The sequence below is a fragment of the Venturia canescens genome, chromosome 11, assembly GCF_019457755.1.
Source record: "Venturia canescens isolate UGA chromosome 11, ASM1945775v1, whole genome shotgun sequence".
Lineage (NCBI taxonomy): Eukaryota > Metazoa > Arthropoda > Insecta > Hymenoptera > Ichneumonidae > Venturia > Venturia canescens.
In genome coordinates this window covers 5,762,341-5,783,138 of record NC_057431.1, presented here as the reverse complement: position 1 = coordinate 5,783,138, position 20,798 = coordinate 5,762,341, and the positions used below count along the sequence as shown (strand labels likewise).

The 20,798-nt window shown below is 48.1% G+C and overlaps 1 protein-coding gene across 1 annotated transcript in view; it reads right to left on the bottom strand.

The window, feature by feature from the left end:
- The window catches only part of LOC122417862 (uncharacterized), a 64,402-nt gene that overhangs the window by 4,984 nt on the left and 38,620 nt on the right, over positions 1-20,798 (bottom strand). Inside the window, exons 2-3 of the mRNA XM_043431714.1 lie at positions 510-673; positions 70-422 (exon numbers count right to left, since the gene is read on the bottom strand). The gene's annotated coding sequence lies outside the window, so the exon portion shown is untranslated. The remainder of the gene's footprint in view (positions 1-69; positions 423-509; positions 674-20,798) is intronic.

The following is a 20,798-nucleotide window of genomic DNA, read 5'->3' as shown; positions in this document are numbered from 1 at the left end:
GAATTTCCATTTTTATATTAAAAAAATGAGTTTTTAACCAAATTTTCATTTTAAGAAGAAGAAACGTACGTTTTACGTCGTGCCCTGAGGCTTGGTTGATGACTGGGGCTGAGGGGTCGTTGTCGTCCTCGTAATTGTAATATTCGATGGCAATCCCGACATCAGATTTCATGTTTTTCGAGGAGAGTAATTTTCGCGTTCGCTCAAAGGGTTTGTCCTCGATTCTGCCAAGTTTTCGTTGTTTTCTGTCGGTCGGATTGAGGCTTTGGCCCAATTCGATGACAGTTCGTTTGAGCGACTGGAGCGTTGGTTGGGAGTCTTGGGGCTCGACTCGGGCGTCGATTTCTCGTTTGTTTATCGAACCTTTACCGTCGGAATGTTCATTTTCCAAAATTTTCCTCTCACTTTTCTTCGCATTTTCTCTGAAGCGTGAATAAATAATTGAGCGAATAATCGAGGGTGTGATAATCGATTGGGAGGTCGATAAATAAAGGAGGCGGAAATAATACCTCCAAGTCGGAACTTCTCGGCTTCGATGCGCCTCCGAACGGTGAACGACTCGGTCGATCCACTTTAATTCCTTCTGAGCGTTCAGTACGTTCGTCAAGAAATTATTAAGCGCCGGACTGATGTTACCCGTTTGTATTCTCCCGGAATCTCTCGGACTCTCACGCTGCGCCAAATCGTTTCAATTTAATGAGCAACGAAAGTCACTTTTTACAAACAATCAACGCTTTTCCCCTTAAAAGGCTGCAGAAACTGCGGGAGCGAGCGAAAAGGATTGGGAGAGAAATCAACCGAGTGGGACTGAAGAAAAATTCATTCGGAGTTGCGAAAATTGGAAATTCTACGATTCTGAAATCGTTGAAACGAAAAATTTGACGTTTTACTTTAAAAAAAAAAAAGGAAAAAATCAATTTAACCGTAAATAATAAAAATAAAATTCAATTTTTCTCTAATTTTTTATTTTCGTATCATAAACTTTTTAATTTCAATAATTGATGAAGAAAAAAGTCCCAATTTCCTTTATTTCGTGGTAGAATGTCTCTAAGAATAATTATTTAAATAAAAATCGTCAAGATTTGTGAATAAAAAATTTCACGGCAGTCTCCGAGCGAATATTTTTATTTTCGACTCCCTTAATAAACGATGATTCGTCCCATAAGAGGCCAATAATAATTAAGGTCATGAAATTGCATCGTTGCGTTCGTCGTAACGAAAAATGGAGATGTAAAATGATGAGAAAAGTTTGTAACGGTAAAAATTTAGTCGGAAAGCTTTCGGTATGATTTGGGCTCGCGTGGAATTGTACGGTTGCTTTAGTTTTGCGGTAGCATTTGGTCGGATCCGCTGGTCTAACGGAGCCTGCAACACGCACAGCGAGAGAAGATAAAGAGCGGGAGGCTGGAGAGGGAAAGGGGAGAGAAAAAGATTCACTCGTGTGCAAGACAATGGTTATCAACATATAGAGCCAGCAGTGCCTCAGGTATGGCGGTGTTATTAAAAATTCACTCCCTCCAGCGAGACTGAAGTGGCCTCTGGCAATCTGCATCTCATTCCCGGTTGTACAACTCCTTGTGCTTTCTTGCCTTGTCACAGGCCAGAATCCCATCGTACATTTGTCTGTCTCTCTCACTCTTTCGTTTTCCGTCTCTCGCCCCCTTAATATTCCCGTTATTAGAAACCCCCATTTTCCGGGACACGCTTATGGGCCTCTTCACTGATTTTATTGTTAATGCCTCGCTTGTCGTCTTTCATCATATTTTTTTCAACAAACTTATCTCTTCCAGTCGTTCCGTATTGTCGGTGCCCATGGTTTTTCGAGAATTTGGAAAATTCCCGAAAAATCAGCAAAAGCGAAAGGTGAGAAAAGTGTGTTTCGTTACAAAAATGAAAATGAATAAATGGAGAAATTTTCACAACCGGAAATCGAGAAAGGTAAGGTCTTTTCATATTTTTCAATCGCTCCAGTTCGCGATTTCGATGTACGCGAAAATTCCCGTGGAAAGCACGGAAAAGAGCGGAGGAAAATAGTTTTGCCGGAGTTTCTCGAAATTGGAGACGCACGCGTGTTCGAACGACCGCGAAGCCTTGGGGGTTGGTCGATGTTTGGGGGTGGTTTTGGGAGCGGCAAAACGCGAATAATCAATCATGTATGGCAGAGCGAGAATTTTCGTTAGTAGAAGCGGGTGGGGCTCGGGGGGAATGGACCGGGGGTTTGTGGCTTTAGCTCGAATAGTTTCGAAAGAGAAACTGCGGTAATATCACCCCGGGGAAGCAGGGCGGGGGTTGGAAAATACGAGGGTCCCTTTGTCATTTTGTCATTGAGTAGGAGCGTGCGCGGGGATACGCTAAAAGCGAGGAAGACGAAGACGAGCAGGAGCAAAAGATGCCTCGGAGGAGCGCGTCTCCTTAACAATCGCTCCAAAACTTTCGAAAGCTTGTTACCAACTGTGCGAGGAAAATTATAGAGATCGGGGCTTAAGGGCTTCGCGTCGGTTGGAAAAACCCTCGAAGGGGGGGGGGTCTCCCCCCGCCCCCGGGGGCGGGGCACCCCGCACGAGTCCAATTTATTAATTCGGCTTTCCGGATTCTCATTTTCCTTACACCGGATACGTCTTCGGACAACTTTTGAGATTCCTCGGATCCTCGATCCTTCCCGCCGACGCCCGACGAGTGCCAGACCGACACGAGCACGAGCACGGTCCAGGAAGGCCAAAACGATCCGACGACGATCTTCATCCCGGTCGGCGATTCGGAAAATTCCTTATTTTCGTATCGATGCCCAAGCCCGATTATTTTCATCTGAATTCAAAAGCTTTTTGGTAAAAATATGAAAATTTAATGATTTTTTTAATGAAAATGGAATAATTTGATGGGCTTTTTGATAAAGGTATGAAATTTTAACAACTTCTGGGTAAAAGGGGAAAAATATTGCTAATTTTTTGACGAAGATATTGGAATTTGACAATTTTTTAATGAAAATACGAAAATTTGAGGATTTTCATGAAAATATTTGAAGATTTGAACGCGATTTATTAGTCGAGCTGTAAATTCTTTGGGAGCAGTCTGCAAAAGGCTTTTTTAGGCTCACGATCGCTCGTAAATTCAATCGCTTTTCCAGTCCCCCGGCTGGACATAACTCGACTGTCACATTTTGCATTTTCGTTATTCTCGCACGCTCTCGCTCTACCTCCTCTCTCGTCGAACCCTTTGAGAGTGTTAAAAGGTGGCTTCGGAAGGGGGGAGGGAAATGAAAAAACGTCCGATCGTAAAGCTCCAAGCTCGAGAGAGTGAATTATTGTCAGTGGCGTTTGGTGCATCGTAATAAGGGGGGGGAGGGGTTAAGGGGGAGCAATAATCTCGAGACGCTTTATTATTTCTCGATAATCATTAGGAATAAAGTCTTTCTATTAATTCCCTTAACGAAACTGAATTTTTCAATTTTTTTTCAATTTCATCGAATCTGCAACTAAACTCAATTTTCTTCATTTGACACAATCAGCACCTAAATGAAACTCGATTTTCCTAAATTTAACATCAAAATCACCCCTGAAAATCCCAAATTCCTTAACATCCACAAAAATTTGTAAACATCTGAACGCAAGTAAATTCGTATTTGAAAAAATGGCCATTTATCAAAATTCCCTGATGCAATCAAACCTGGAGCCGAATGACTCGATTTAAAAAATTTTTCAAACCCCATCAGATCTATAATCGTATTCAATTTTCCAAAATTCCTCACTTCATCGAATCCCCAACCAAAGAAAATTTTCATCAACCACCAACTTCAGTTTTTCAAGCCAGTGTCCAAATTTTCTCAAATTCATCGCGATTAACTCGCCCAACCACCGAGAAAACAACAATTCGACAAAAAACCCCCAAAATTCATGAAATTCCCAAAAAAAGTTCTTCAAATTTTAAAAACTTGAATTTACTTTTCAAAAAAACAGGGAAAGTCCAGAGGGTGAGTCGGCGCGGCGGGTGAACGTCGGTTCCGAGGGCGACACACAATCGCGTAGAGAAGTTGGCGGTCCGAGCGAATGCGAGGGAAAATGTATGAAGATGAGGAAAGTCGAGGAAAGCCGGTGTATCGTCGATGTTCTAACGGTTGATTAAACCGGACCGAGTGCAAAATCTGGACACGAGAATGTACAGACAGGGAAATGGGGCGGGGGCGGAGGGGGGGGGGGGCACCCCCCCCCCCCCCCCCCCGATCGGGGGTGGATCCTCCGAGGCCGTTGCGATAAGGGAAAGCGAAAAGTCGGAATAAAAGTATGCAGTAGGAGGGCGGAGCTCGGTAAAGAAGAAGAAAAAAAGGAAGGAGGAAGAAACGGAAGCAAAAGAAGAAAAATTGACGGGAAGGAACCGGCGGATCGAGGGGGTGGAGCTTGGGAGGGTACGAGGAGGCTTGTTTTTGTTATTTTCACGGTTAAGTCGCGAAGGTTACACGCTTTGAGAGCTAAAAAGAATGTAAAAAAGGGAGGAAACGAAGGAAGAAGAAAAAAGAAGAGAAAATGAGAGAAAAATGGCGGGGAGGAAGGAGGCAAGAAATAAATAAAAATGTGGGGGATCCGACGCTCTTTATTGTAATAACGCGGTGGAGAAGGTTGCCCAGTGTAATGTGGCGGGGTAAGAGCCATTAGGTTATTAAAATAGCGAATAAAGTGCCCTGGGGGGAGCGAGAGAGACTGCTCGGGATGTCCAGGAGGTTGGTTTTTCCGTGGGGACCGGAAGTGCAGTGAATTATGAGGATTAGCCAATCCCCTGATGGAGCAACGTCTCCCAATGAGGATAACCAAGGCTGGGACCCGGCGAGCAAAAAACTTACCCGATTGACGCTTTATCGAGGAGCATCAAACACCTTCCAGCAAGGAAAAATGCAACTACTACTATTCGCACGTCATTTCAATCCTCCGGACAGTTTTGACAGCGGGCTACTAACTCTCTCTCTCTCTCTCTCTCTCTCTCTCTTCTTATGCCTCCTCGCTCTTTTGTTCCAACGCCCATACGAATCGACCCAAGATACACGGAGAGACTTTTATAGCAAAAATTACTGTTTTTATAGTAACGTCGGGCCACATCAATATTATAATAATAATCGCTACAGAGCGTGTCAAATAATGCAAAAGCTTGGGGAACCATTATCATACTTTATAATAAATAACGCGCTGTACTATATCAAAAATAAACACCGAGCGAATTTTGATCAAAAACGTAGTAAATAATGAAATGATTTGATGAAAATTTAGGAGATAATATAGCAGTCGTTTCTCTGTGCTATACGAAAAATTTCATAGTTTCGTATTTTCCCTTTTACCACACTGAATTTTGCTCAATAACATAGCAAAATTCATGCGCCCACCAATTTACGAGGCGTTGCGAGTATAAACATGAAAATTAACCAGTGGCACAAATTTCAAGCAATTTGTCCAGTCCAATTCACTAATTTTTAACATTTTGCCAAAGACACGAGTGACATTCGCATATGTCGATATACATCGTTCGATGTAAGAATGTCGCAGACCTAAATTTTGCCTGTCGTACACAGTAAAATTTGAGAGAACTGCTTTCGGCATCAAAATTACTATGCACTTTGGTGAAATGTAATAGAATGGCGATATAGAACAGCACTGCTACAAAACATAGCAAATTTTTCTAACAAATTCATCCGAAATATTCGTATAAAAGTCTCTCCGTGTACTGGTACAAGGGTGGGGATAAAATTTTAGAGTTACTGAAATTTCGAACAGCTCAAATCTTGAGCTTGCAAACTTCGAAAATTCAAAGTTGCTAGCAAATTCGACTACCACTCTTTCCATTCATAAATTACTACAATCGGCAATACTGTGGATATTCACTACTTCGAATATATTATAACGAAAATAACTGAGGTTGAAATACTGAGAGAGCAAAAAGTCGAACGATCGAAATGAAGAAATGGTAGCGGAGCTCAAAGCACACGCGTCTCACTCACTCACTTACTCAGACCGATGATCTCCAATTTCAAACATCGCTGTTTTGCATATCCAAGTTTTATAGGCTCGAAAAATTCACTTTCGATTTTTGCCACTCTGTATTCCGCTCTGTTTATAAAACAACCGGTCTCCATTTTGAATTCGAAAATATGAATTTTTCACGTTCGAATTACTTATTTTTCTCCAATCTGACATTGCAACTTAAAAAATTTCGAAACATCGATCGTCCCCCAATCCGGTTATTTGAGACATCGAACCCTGCCCATTGGCAGAGACAACATTTTCAAAACGTAGAAATTCCCAAAAACAAATACCCAAAAAAAAGTACCGAGCTCGTTTTTTAATTTCTCACTAAATTCGTGTGTTTCCCGAATAAGTTCCACCGAAGCTCGGATCACCAGCTACTTCAAAATTCCCACCATTCGGTCTGACCTCGTTAAGCATGCGAGCCTGCTCGATGTTTTGGTCCCCAGCACCGAGATTGTTTCGAGCAACGAAAGCCGCGTCGATCCCAGTGAGCTTTTTCTCGAGTGTTCCCGAGTCATTAAGCATCAGGTTCGTGGGGATTCTTGGTGCGAAAGGTTCTAACGTGACGTGTCTCCAATAAGCCTGGAACCTTGATAATTGAGGCCTCATGTATGCAGATGTTGCGCAATATGTGAGAGTAACGAAAGTCAGTACGGAGCTTAGTATTTTGGGGCTTGGAAGGTACGAGATCGTGCGGGGGGTCCCCCCCCCCCCCCCGCCCCCAACGCCAAGGATTTGGTAACGAGGCTCCCAGCACACGGTGCTGTTGGGGCTTTTACTCCCTCGTTCCTCAAGAGGCTGAAGGAACGTTGAGGGGTTGCGGGGGCGGGGGCGGGGGCGAGGGGGGGGGGTGGTGGGTTATTGGGGGTGCCGGGGGGATTGGGGGCGAGCGAAGCTGGCTCAGCTCGCGCCCATTCTCATAAAGACATAAAGTAGCTGAGTCTGTACGTGCATAAACTTCGTTTACAAGGCCCTTAAATAATGCACGCTTGTATGGGGAGCGAGGAGTGTAGTGTGTGGAAGGAGGTTGGAAAAGTGAGCGGAGGAGGCTAGAATTTCGCGCGCAATCAGGGCTATTAGTGTGTAATTCGCGAGGCGAGGTTGTCGCCGGTGGCGCCATGCCGCGTGGGAATGGAGGTGCGGCAGTTAGCGCCGGTGAGTACCGGTTGACGCCGGAATAATTAGTTTGTGGAAGCACCGAGTGAGCTTGGGGGATTGGCCTGGTTCGTGGGTCCGGTGATCCGGGGGAAAGGGGCGTCGCCCCGGACGGACCCGATTGGAGAAAGAAGAGAAGAAGAATAGTTGCAAAAACCGAGGTTTTTTTGGAACATTCGTCCGGAGGCTGCGGCAGCCTGCTGGCGGGGGTGGGAGAACCCTGGCAGGCGAATAAAGGGGCCTGGGGGATGAGGGCGACACTGCGAACAAACAGTTGATTGGGGAAAGAAGAAAACGTGGAGGCTGAAAAGAGCGAGAATTGCAAAAATCGAGGTTTTTTTCGAAAATTCGCACGCCCCGACGGGGCAGCGATGAGAGAAAGGCTCGTGGGGACGAATAAAAGCGGTTGAGGGCTGAACCACCCGCAGAGCAGCGTGACACGAGAGCAGCACACGAACAACCGAGAGCGATGCGCACCGCGCGCGCGGGCTTTTTGACTGCGCGCCCGAGACTCGAGTCTCGTGCAAATAAAACGAGAGTTAAAAGAAACAAGAAGAAAGAGAGAGAGAGCCAAACAAACGAACGGTGAATACAAATCTAGAGCGAAATGAACAATGCCCGGGAGAGTTACCGGCTCCTAATTGAAAGCAACCCCAACCCAGCGCCACCCTGTGGCATTCTTTCTCTTTCCTCCCCAGTGCTCGCGCCTATATATATCAGTGGATTTGTATACACACAGCCAAGTTTAGGCTCGGGAGCCCTTTCCTCGGAGCGCCACCGCGAACATTTGTCCTCCTCCTCCCCCCGCCCCCCCCCACCCCCCCAGGCCTCCTCCCGGCTTTCACGGTCTTTCTGAATGTACGCGGATCGCCTAATCGGCCAGAGCACAGATGCGTGCGCCACCCTCCCGGCGTGCATTCTTCTCGGCTCCGGGTGTATCGGGATAGAGAAACGTCCCGGCACAGGAGCGGCTTCGCTTCTTATTCTTCCTTCGAATTTGCTTTCCGGGGCGTCGAGAAGCTTCTCGATAGAGCGTGCAATACGGTTGAACGGAGTTTACGAGTAAACTCGGAGGGAGGTAAAATCTTGGGGAAGCCCGGTTTAAGCAACCTCGATATTTGCAACTCGTTTTTTCATGATGATCGAGTAATGCATGCGCATCGGGATGAGGTTTCCGGCGGGGAACCGTCGACGGGAATAACCCGCAGGTGAGAGCTCGCGCGGCCGCGAGGATTCGAAGAAAACGCGGCGGCGGCGGCGGCGGCCCCGAGTTCAAGGCGATTCCGTGTCTGCGGCAGGGGGAAGCGAGCGTGGCTTCTCGGGGCGCGGGGAAACGCGCGGAGAGTCTCGTGACCCGAGAAATACGATAAGCACTTAGAGGCTGCTCGTATCTATCAAATATAAAGGCTGCGGTGGTCGTTGTGGCTAGGTTTGTGTGTACAATGCTCGTGTGCCAGGCACAGGGTGTCCCCGGAGTCGCGGCCCCGCTCGGAGCCTCCCGGAAGCAGGGAAACGGCGCGCGTCAACGTTCCGGCCCCTTTCCGGAGCCGCTTCGGCGACAGCCCTTAAGCCGGAGGGCTGATGCACAAGAGTCGTATAACGCGAGAGTGTTCGCGTGTGCCGATCCGAGGCTCGGGCTCGGGGCGGGCTCCGCACCCCCCAGGGGAACAGCGCCAGGACAACCGACTCGGAATTTATACTCCGCACGGTTCCTTCGGCTCGCGCCCGCCCTGCCGGTGCTGCTGCTGCTGCTGCTGCTGCTTCGCTCTCTCGACAACGATACACCGATCCATACACGAGGAAAAGCTCGCTCCATCGAGGCCACGAGATAGACCGCCGTTTTATCATTTATTCATGCGGCGTTGGGCGCGAGGAAAACTTATGCCAAGTGCCCATAAACGTTTAGTCGCCACCCACCGTTCCACCGGCTCCGATGTGTGCCATGAATTCGTACGCACGTGGGTTTCGGAGACTCCTCAACTCCCCCCCCCCCCACGGGGGCGGGGGGGGGGCGGGGTTCTCATTCTTCGGCGTTTTCGACGATGACGAAAACGCCGGAGATACCAAAGAGAAGGACGCCGAGGGAGAAAAAACTCTGGAAACCTGCTGGACGAAGACGAGGTCCAGTGGCCCCTGAGCACGCGATGTCGCCGTTCCGGGTGACAGTCAAACGAGCCCAGCGCCCTGAGAATTAGTTCCAGAGACCCGCCACCGGTCTCGGAAGCCTTCGCCAGGTCCGACACGCCGAAAACTACCGATCCAGCCTCCCCCTCGTTTATTCCGGAGTGTTAACCTCGATTTAGACAAAACGTTGCCACAAACGAGGGCACAAAGATTGGATCCTTCCGGGAGATTGATGAAGGCCAACGCCCGATTCGCCGGAGGGAGGGTCTGATTTTTCCCACGAGAAATCCCCCGGCGAATGCGCAGCGGAGGGGAAACGCTGGGGAAATTCGACGATTTTCATCCCTCCCGCCCCCCCACCCCCCCACCAGGATCATTGAATTCGTTGTTATACTCATGTCCGGATACATCTCGCGAATTAGGGCCATAACCCAATAATGGAATGGCGCCGGATGGATAACGGACGATGTCGAAGCTCCCTCGAGACACGGCGAACGTCTCCGCCGAGAGCCACCGCCTCCCGGTGTCCAACGTCTTTCGTATCTCCTGCTCGGCGTCTTACTGCCAAGGAAAATAACAGCGTCGCATCGCACCGATCTTTGTATCCACGTTGAAACCTCCGACCTAATAAATGCTCCAAAGCCGAGGAAGCCTCCCGCGGATACCGAAGCTCCCATCGAGGATATCCCACCTTATGGTGATCCTCCGGCTTCGACACACCGATGCCTCCGTACTTTACCGCCCTTGAAACCCACCCACAGCCCCGCAATCGATTTCCTCATTTCGTAATAACACACACGAGCTCCCTGCGTGCCTCCTGCATTGAGACTTTTCACTTGCAGGATCAACGTTGTCCCTGCATCCGTGCCAGGGATCCTGACGAACTGGGGGATGCTCCTTCCTCGGGATCCAGATGATTCGATGAATTTTTAAGGCCTCCTTTCGCGACCAAATCAACTGGCTTGATTGCTGCACCTTAAAACAGCGCTCGCTGTGACGATTCGTCTTTATCAAAACGTTTTGATGATTCGAATTATTCCCTCGCTCGGTGGGTCCCAGCAAAATCCCAAGGTCAAACAAAAAAGCTTCTTTTCACCGATCGAATCATCGCCGCGCGACTGGCCAGACAATGATGAAATTTAAGTTCGATTTTCGCCTCGAAAAAGGCATTGAAATTCGGAAATCCTAAATCGTCCACGCGATCAGTTCGAAAGAGTTTGGCCAAGAGAGCGGGGTTCAGGGTCCCTGATACGAACTATCGGGACTTGAAAATACCCTCGAATAAGGCTATCGATGCGATTCCAACGTAGCTTTAAATTGAGAAATTTTTTTTTTTTTTTTTTTAAACACAAAAAAATTTGTTAACGTAGTTTATGCACGAAACGATTTTCATGAAAAACTCTTGAAATTTACACAGAATTCAAATGGCCAGTCGACTGAAACGCATATCAAATTTTAAGGGGTTCGTCTCATATGTTATTTAGACAAAAGATTTTAAGTATGAAGAAAAATACACAGGGTTATAGGAACTATGCGTAAAAAATCGTTCATTTTTCCATATAACGAATAAACGCTTCTTATTACCTTAAAGATTGAACGAAATTGGTAACGAGCACTCGTACAACCTCGCATTTGCTTCTTCCTTTCTTCTTGGCTAGGCCCACTCTTGTCATAGCCTTCTGTCTTTTTATTAAAACTATTTTCTTCAATGCCCTCTCCAATGCGATTTTTAACATAAAAAACTGTAGTATTTTAGCCAGCGACGAATGAAATGTCGGGTTGAGTCAGAACCCTGTTTAAGGTACTCTTTCCGCAGGACCGTATTTTTTGGTGGCGCAAATCGGGGCACTCGAAATTCGACTGATTCCAAATAAACCTCTGAGAATAAAAGTGGTCGTTGTACAGGAGAAGCTTCTGCTTCTGCCATTTTTCCAACTTCTATCGTCAATATTTCATTCGAGCATTCGGTAACCCTTCATTTTTATCGTCGCTGTGGGTTTCTTGAATTTTTCTTCCATCTCCGAGACAGTTTGTATCAAGAATTAAAAATTATTTAGTACATGAATTATCCAATCTCTTCGCATCTATTTTTACATAACTGTTATTTAAAATCACTTGTTCGTAGAATATTCGGTGTTGTGGAAGCAATATCTCAATCAACGGCATGTGATTTCATTCCCCAAAGAGAAAATTGAAAAAATGTAAAATTTCGAACAAATAACTCCCACATAAATGTAGAGTGAGAATATATTTTTAATCAGGAAGCGAGAATCGCCCCAACTTAGACACCCATAAAAAGTCATCCTACTCCCAAAAATCTTTGATTTCGAAGCCTTTTTAGGCGCGATGAGCGCCTCGTTCGTCCGATTCGGGAGGCTCGTAGGTGAGATGATTTCATAAAAAGGGGATGGAAGGCAGCTCGAGAGTGATGTTGGATGACGTCAAAAGGTATCGAGGAGTCGAGTCTGGTGCACGGGATCGTGGTTGTAGGAGTGTGTCGATGGGTGGTGTGCAGAGCTGGGGCTGAGAAAGGGCTTCGTCGATGCTCGACGTAGCGTTGTGGCTGATGGGACATGGCCCTTGCGCGTCTGTGCCCCCAGCCCTAGTGGAGTGGGTGAGAGAGAAGCAGCCACGGCAGGCAGATTTTAATCCGTGTCGGTCTGGAGTGTGGTTGAGAAAGCGAGAGTATGGTACGAGGAGAAAAAAGGATGAAAGAAGAGTGGGGGGGGGGGGGGCGGGGGGGGTTTGAAGTGACTCGGAGTCTCTTGAGGCGAGATGCTTAATTCCAGGCCGTCCTTGGATGCTGCTTCTGCCAAGCCTCTCCAGGGCGACGCGGTAGCATCTCGGTGAAGATTTTCCGGCGCCCCAACCCCGGCTTCGGCGTGGCCCTCTTTATGTTTGGCGCGGGTCGTTTCACGGGCCTGGAGGAATAATCCGCTCGGAGGCTTTTGCTCTCTTTTCGTCGTCGGGGCTCTTCACTCTCTTGGTGCTCGCGGAGGAGTCGCTCGAGGAGTTCTCGCGGTGAGCGGGTTTCCGCGTCGGGTTTCAGCCGCCCCGGGCTGGTGCGCGGGATTTCTCATCGACGCTGGGAAAACCCGGGGGATCGGAGTGTCCAGGTGTCCGGGCGTTCGGCAGGCACCAGGAGGACCGGCTCCCGGTCACCGCGGTCCCCCGGTGCTCCCACCCCCTCGAGGAAGCCCGAGGAAAAGCGCTCCCAACCCCCCGCAGGCCGCGCGTAAGAGAGCGGAATGTGTGCTGGGAAAGTGGAAGAACGCCGAAACCCTGGCCCCGTGCCTCGAGGCTCCGGCAAGTGCGAGCTTCTCGGGGAACGGGGGAGAGGCCTCCGGAAAGCCCGAGGGATCCTGGAGCCAGGGCGAGAGACGCGCGAGCGCTTCTCCTCTCTTTTTCTTCGTCTCTCTCCCTCGCTCTCTCGATTCCGCTCCCATTTTCCTGACGTTCACAAGCAAAATGTGAATGTTCCGGGTCTCTCGTCGCAGTCGTCGTCCTCCTCATCGTCGCGTCGTGTCCTCGAGCATGCTGCTGCCCGCCTTTCATCTCTCCTCGCTGCGCTCCATGCCTCTCTATATTTTCACGAGCCCAACCATCGGAGCACTTATACACTCTGCTCTGCCAGCAGCCCCCCCACGGCCCCTTTCTCTTCTTTCTTTCACCAACGACACATACAAACAGCCTCTCCTCGTATACTCACACAGCCAGACTGCAAAAGGGTGCACGTATCTTGATACTTTTTTCTGGGGACACTCTACTTTATGCAGTTGGATGAAGGACAGGACAGTCTAATACGAGAATATTTCGTGTCTCTTGTGTCTTACAACAGCCACCGAATATTTACGGACTTTTCGCTCTGCCCAAACTTTTAGTCTCTCTTGCTCTCTCGCGGCTGTGGGGGAGGCTGGGGCGAAACGGTTTACTCAAGGAAACATTGTACTTTTCAGAAGTTTGGGGAACTTTTATTTTTTAACCTTATAAATAGGGAGGGATGAAGATTTTTTGAAATTGAAAAAAAATATTTTTGACCTCGACTGATGCTTTGGAGAAAAAAATGACAGGAAAGGAGCATTGTGTGAAAGTGCACGAAAGAATATGGAAAAGAATAAATTTTGGGAAAGTAATGAAAATTTTAAAGGGATTTTAAAATAGGATCGTACGATCGTATTTTTTGGGTGCCTAAATTCGGGCGATTTTTACTTCATAATTAAAGATATTATTGCTTTAAATTAATGTCAGAGTTACTCTTTCGAAATTGTTAATACATTTTTCCAACTTATCTTTTGGCGAATGAAATTACAAGCCGTTAATTAATCGAGGATCCATCACCGATTGAACCCCAAATTTTATTCGTCCCTGGCAAAAAACTGCAGTTTTTTATGTTAAAAATCGCTTTAGAGAAATTAATCAAGAAAAAAAAGTGTTAATAAAAAGACAGAAGGCTATGACGAGCGAAGAAGGAACGAAATGCCGAAATAAGCAAATGCGAACGAGTGCTCGTTACCAATTTCGTTCAATCTTTAAGGTAATATATTTTTATTACTAGCAATACAATCGTCTCGAACTCTTTTCCAGATCTTCGTTATATAATTCATTTTTATTGTGTACGTTTTTCATAAACTTCGTAAGAAGCGTTCATTCGTTATATGGAAAGATGAAGGATTTTTTAAGGACAGTGTGAGTCCGTTCAAAGTCTGTAAATTTCGAGACTTTCTTAAGAAAATCGTTCCGTGCATGAAGTACCTTAATAAAGTTTCATTATTATTGTTGATTTTTGGTAGAAGAAACGAAATAGTGAGAACGTAGACAAAAAATTATTCGTAATTTTTTCAGAAACTTTTTTTCACTCCGATTTTAATTCGAGGCATAATTCGCATTGAAATAGGAAGCAACGAGAAAAGAAATTTTGACAAAAAAATATTGTAAAAGTAGTGAAAATTTGTGAAAAATTTCATTCCATTTTGTTCATTTATGCGGAATAAATATAAAAAATGGAAAGACAAAAAAGTTATTGTAATTCTTAAAGTCCTTCGTTTCACCCCGGTCTCCCCACGTTCCCGTTTCTCATCCCTGATATTCCGTTGGATATGCAACACCGACTGCGCGTACATCGTGATTTTGATACTCTCTTCGCTCACCGAGCAAAGAAGAAGGGGAGGAACGCTTTGTAATCCGCTTTCCAGCATCACCCCGACGAATTATTCGACAAAGAGGAGCCCGCTCATGTATACACACTCTATTAAGGCGGGGGGACTAAAGTCCTGCTCGATTATCCTCCAACTTTCTCCCATTCATTCTCCTCCCGAGTTATTACGAGATTCGAAGAAGTTTCAGGCCCGTTTACCATCGACGTTTTACTCCCGGCGATGAAACATTCGAAATTCCTCGAAGGTGGTGAGCTTTTTCGACTTTTTAGAAAAACTGTAGCCCCCATCGTCGTCCGGTGGCTCGGGATCGTTCGGCCAGTTTTCGAGCGCCTCAAAACTCTGGTTATGAAGCCAAAACGAAGGCTCCGGGCCGGAGAAACGAGCGATGAAAATCGGTGTCGAGCCGCGAAGGATTAACGCGAACGTGCGCAGCGATCGGGGTGCGAGGTAAACTGACTTAGCGGGAGTAATACACGAAGATTTGATTTGCCCGATAATGGGATCCCCCGTCTGGGGAAGGACAATGAGACCGAAGAGCAGCAGCAGCAGCAGAGAGGAAGAAGAAGATTGAAAAAGGAGGGAAAGTGCGATCGCGAAAGCCAAGCAGGAAGGCTCAGCGTCTTAATCCCCGTAGCACAAGTCGCTACACCACGTTTCTATGCCGTTTGAACGAGGGATTTTACTCTCCTTGTAAAGCTTAGCGCGAGCTTTGCGCCTCGCGGATGCTCGGCAACAGCCCCAAACCGCGAGAAACTCACGATTCGTTCACAAATCAAATTCAAAACTTGGAAGCTTCGTTCGAACGAGAACAATCGGCCGATTGTAACACTGATTTCGTCATACCGAATCTAATTGACGCTCGCACTTGCTCCCCCCCCTCGTGCCAGTTTCATTTTTCATCACGCAGTTGAGCTGAAAAACTTGACTTTTGTGCCACGAAAAACAAAGGTTTTCAAAAAAACGCCCAACTTTTCGATCATTTAGAATAAACGATTCAAAACTGTCGAATTTCCCGAATTTTTCACTTTTCGGAACCGAATCTAAAGATGTCGGAACCCCCATTTTCGAATCCCGGGCAGGTGCGTCCAGTGTTTCGCGGAGAAAAGCCACGAATTTTGTGGTGATTTTTGTGGTGATGACTCCCTGGAGCCTTCCGCAGTTGATCGAACGAAAAACCAAAGTTCGATTTTCCAAATGAAAATGTTTCTACTTTGACAAAGAATCGCGACAAACAAGAATGCCAAAGATTCCGAAAAAGGTCAATTTTCTTTTGACTTTCGTCGAAAAAGCGACTATAAAACAAAAGCCCGAAATCCAGCTGCCAGCTGAAACACTCCTGCTTCGCAAAAAATGAAAAAAACCTAAGCAACCTTCCCTGGAAAAGGCCTCCTGGAAAATGCCATTTTGCTGGGATCCCTGGAGCGAAAAACCTCGAAAATAACCTTGAAGAACGAATGAAAGGTGGTCGGGGTCAAGGGGCCGGGTTGGAACGAGTTGCGACGTTGTTGGGCGCAAAGTCTGCGGGGTTTCTCGCAAAGTATGTTGGTCGAGGGTGGTCGCCTGACGTCTTCGTGTTCTGGGTCGATGTCGCAGTCCTTCTCTGGGTTTTCTCGTCCCGATGGGCGACGCGGGGCCGATCTGCTCGTTCGAGAAGAGCGTCGCGAGGCTCGTGTACATCGGAGTGTATCAATGGGCTCTGCAGAAACGTATATTTGTGCTTGTGATGCAGCGTTGTAGGGACGGAGAGAGCGAGGGGAGGATGTCGCGGAAGCGCGGAAACGCGACGTCCGGCGATAATGTCCGTCAACGGTGGGCTGGTGGCGTGTAGTCAGGAGGCTCTTTCAACAATGGGCTATTGTTACCAACTTATTCCATTACAGATAACTGGTGCCTTCGCTCTTTGGAGTTGCCTCGCTCGCTCTGGCTGTAGTTGCCGGTGGTGCGCGTTGTTTCTCTCTGGGCTTTTCCCTCCGGCAAGCAGGTTTGCCGCTGTGAGATTCCCGATGCGCTACTTTCCTCGGATGCGCTTGGAGCGCGGCCTACTTGCGGCGGGTGGAGGCTTCGCGGGTTTGAGAAAAAACGGTGCTCCCGGCGTTATCTCGAGGCTGGAGCTTCTGGGGCGAACTTTTCGTTGATAAATTCGTCAGGGACGGAAAAAAGCGCGGGCGTAACCACCACTTCCGGGGTAAAAAGCTGCCGGGGAGCCAACCGGGAGTCCGAGGCTCGTCGCCTCGGCGAAGGATCAAGAATTTAAGGCCGTCGAAGCTTCCGAAATCGAACGGGGGGGCCCCGCCCGTTCGATTTCGGCAACTCGTAGCCGGGGCCGGGGGAGACACCGCGTACGTGGAGGAAAGACGATCGTTTTTCGTGCAAGTGCCCGGGCGAGGGCGAGCCCGAGAAAAGTGACTGTTCTTCGTGTACCGAAGTGCGGTGGCAAAGGCGAGCATTTCCCGCGGCCGGGTTACGTACTGTTTAATATTAATAAGCTCCCAGAGAAAGAGAGGGAAAACAGCCTGGCGGAAATACCGGAGAGGAAAAAAAGGAGCTGGAGGAGAGCGAGAGAGCCGGAGCTCTGCTCTTGGCAGGCACGTAGATGCATATCGGCTGTGCGCATTACCAAAAGATGCTGCTACCGTTGCCTACTCGAGGAGGCCGACCTGCTCCGAGGGAGAGAGGAGCGGGTAAGCAACATTTTTCTACCCTAAACCCCACTCGGAATTTCAATAGTCCTTGTACACTCGCTCGCTCGGATGCTCCCTCCGCCTGCTGCTTTAAGGTTGTTAGCTGTCAAACTTCGTCTCGCTTCATCGCGACGATCAGCGTGAACCCGTCGTTATTGGACGAAGGGTTTTTCGGTCGATGAGGAAATTCTATCGAATTTTTACTTTGAGAGCCTCGGTGAGAGGAAAATGGGTGGAAAAATGGACAAAGTTGGGGGATTTTTAGAAAAGTTGAGAAAAATTCTTGACTCTGAAGAGAGACCGAAATAATTGATGAAATGGGACTTTTTCTGAACTCGATTGCGACTGGATGTGACGTAATCGAAGTAACGAATTCTTTCGAGCTCGTTTGGCACACGATTTGGGACACTTTTGGGATTTTTTTTTGGATTAATCGACGGAGCCGTCGGTGGCCTCGGGCCTCGATTTCTCGTGACTTTACTCATCTTTTTATTTGACGTCTCGTAACCAATAAAGTCGAAAATGACTTTTTTGCTTTGATCGATGATAACTCTGGGAGAAATGATCGTACAGAGTTCGCAAGCCGGTCAAATTGAAGGGAATTAAATTTCCTATAAAACCATCATCGTAGAATCACTTGGAAACATTTTTTAAGCTCGTGCACCGTTTTGAAAGACGACAAAAATTCGACAAATTTTTTGGTCGATAGTTTTCTTGGAATTACTCCCGAACCACTGAAGTTAAAGAAATTTCGAGGACGGCTCCGGAAACTAGACACTCGAAGCTACAATTTGCTTTTTTTTTATCCCCTGTGCGATCATTTTCCTCCGAATTACGGCCCGTTCAAAATCACCTAAAAATTTGAAATTTTATTGAAATCCTTGAATCGTCGTGCCTAGTGTCAAATATACTTTTACGTTGCTCTACTATTTTTTATATTTTCAGTAATGATTCCTACGTTCCGAGCTCGATCGTGCCGTGCAAGACGGAAGCGTACTTTGGTGCAAATGGACCGAAAAAGCGGCTCTTTTGCTGAGGAATCTGGGGGACAGAAAAAAGATCGTGGAAGCCAAAAGCTGGAGAAAAGTCTCGCGCAACGGGAATGCGTTATTTTTTAATTAAAAGTGTCGCCCGGTTTCGTGATCCGAAGCAAGTTTGTAGCGAAGCTGCGCTCTCCGCGTAAAGCGAGAGGTTTGTCCGCGGTATAAATATTTATTTTTGCAGCTCAGAGGACGAGTTATTCCGCGGGTTTGTTCGAACTTGTGCAGCGAGGTAAATGAAACGGTCAGGTCGGAATGATGGAAAAAACAGGAAAGTAGCAGGGTACGATGAGACGGAAAATAAATTCGTCGCGCGGTGGAAGCGCGGGCGAGACGAGACGCGCGATAAGAAGACTCGAAGATTGTCTCCGCGGGAGCGCGGCTTAAAACTCGATATATCAGACTAATAACTTGTCCATTAAAATGCTTAAAGTGGGAAGAAGTAGGCGCGGTAGCGAAGTGACAGGGCGAGGTCGCAAAATTTGTGCGGATTAAAGTGTCCAAGTGTATGGAATTTATTGAAGAAAATAAATAAGGGCGGAGCGCCGCAGAGGCTGGGGAAGGGCTGAAAGTACGGAGGTTTCTCGTCCGGAGGATTAGAGCGCGAAAGGAAAAGGGTGGAAGGGGTTTCGTTTTCGAAAGGTCGATTTCTTCGCGCAAGTGAATTCGAAATTGGCGATAACGCCGGAAGAACGTGCCGATCGAGTTTCCTCTCGTCACCGCGAGAGCTTCTAATAACGAAGATTAAAAACGGCCTGGACGCCGCATCGCGCGAGATTGAATTTCCGATGGATTTCGAGGGCGATTAAACGAGACGGGAAAGCGGCGCCGAACGTGCCGAACGGGGCTGCGCTCTATCGAGGAATCTAAAGGAGCAAAGGGCGCGAACTCTGTAAGCACCCCTGAAAAAAAAAAGGGAGAGGAGGCGTCTCGGGGGCGAGCGTTGCCGCAATCGCACAAATGTACGCGGCGCACGACTCTCGCAGGATTACGCGTGTCCCAGAAGCCCGTGAGTCTTCCAGGAATGCGAAAAATCATCGGAGAGTCCGCAGGCACGGAAATTTGAGAGCGGAAGATCGGAGGCGAATCGATCGGTCTTTCGTTGGCTCGACGTTTTTCCCTGGGCGCAGAGCTCCTCGTCTCCGCATCTGCTTTTAACTTCTCGTTCACTCCCATTTCCACTGTTTTCCTTTATTTTCTCTAATGCATCTGCGTTTGTCGTTGAATAAAGCGAAAAAGTTGGTGGCGTGCGAGCTCCCGGATCAAAGCGAAAGGAAGCAAGTGCGCGGCACTTTTATCTTTCATCTTTTCTTTTTCACTTTATCGGAAAGCATCCCCCGGCGCACGTGAGGACAAAAAACAACGAGCATCGCCGGAGAACGAGAATTTTAGTTCAGCGGATGAGTGACGCGGGAGAATCTTCCTGGGGGGGGTCTCCGGACCACGGCGAGTCTGTTCGAAAATCCAGGAATTCTGATGACTCCTGAAGAGCCGCGAGGAGGCTCCTCCAGGAAGGCTCTCCCCGTGAGAATTTTTCTCCCCGAGCCCCGAGGCTCGGGGAGACGAGGATCGGCGAGACGGAGCTCGATAAATAGTGGAGTACGCACGTACTCGCGAAATAACGAAAATATAAAAAGAGAAGGCTGGAGGGAGCCAGAGGGAGCGAGATGGGAAGAGTAATTGCGGCTGCACGAGAGGCCGGTAGCGAACGACCGGGGATACAGCTCGTGGGTGAAGTTAGAGCTCGCGGGGGGATCGGCGAGCCGGGGCGATGGAGGAAGCATCGGCAAGTTTACTCCGCGGGGCTTACAAACGCGCGAGTATAAAGGTACGGGCGTAGGTGAGAAAAGGCGAAGGTGTGTGGAGCCCGAGCGACGGTTGGTGGCCCCCTTGGCGGTACGATCACCTGTATTTTCCACCTGTTTTACTGGGCGTTCCTCGGCGGAGCTCCACCTACGTCCCTCCTAGCAGCCTCCCGATCGGCCAACTACGTAACCCGGAAAATCTTTCTGTTCCCATTGGCTGGCTGGGTGCCGGAGTCTCAGGCAAATCCTCCGCGTACATATATTATTATGATTGTGATTATTGTTACTGCTACTATTATGGGCGAGTGCGGTGGTGTAGTTGAAAACGGTCGGGAGGCTCGTCGCGGTGGAGACTGAGGAGGCGAAATGCTCGAGGGCTTTTCCATATGGCTGGGATCCGATACTCGATATTCCTTTTCTTGGGGGCTTTGCGAAACTCCTAAACTTTAGAATTTTTTTAGGAGAGCGAGTCTCCGTGTGCCGGGGGCTTTTGTCGAGAGGAAGGTGCTCGTAGCCCGCCGCGGGTGTCTACCCTTTTTACGGGCTTTTTGTAGGGAGCCTTCGCGGCTGGATGAGGGACTCTAATCATCCGGGCAGGAGGACGACGCCTGGTTAACATTTGTGCTCGGTCCCCCTCCGGGGAGGGGGAGCCCGCGCCTCGACTTGGAGATCCCAACGAAATGAGTTTCCGAAGGCGTCTAGACGCGCTCGCGTACCTTGACGCTAAGTCTCCGAGGATAAAAGCAGCCCGCGACTCCTCCCGGAAGCGGGATCCTCGGCGGAGAAGAATGAGGGACGAGCAACGAGGCAAGAAAAGCGCCCGGCGCGGCAG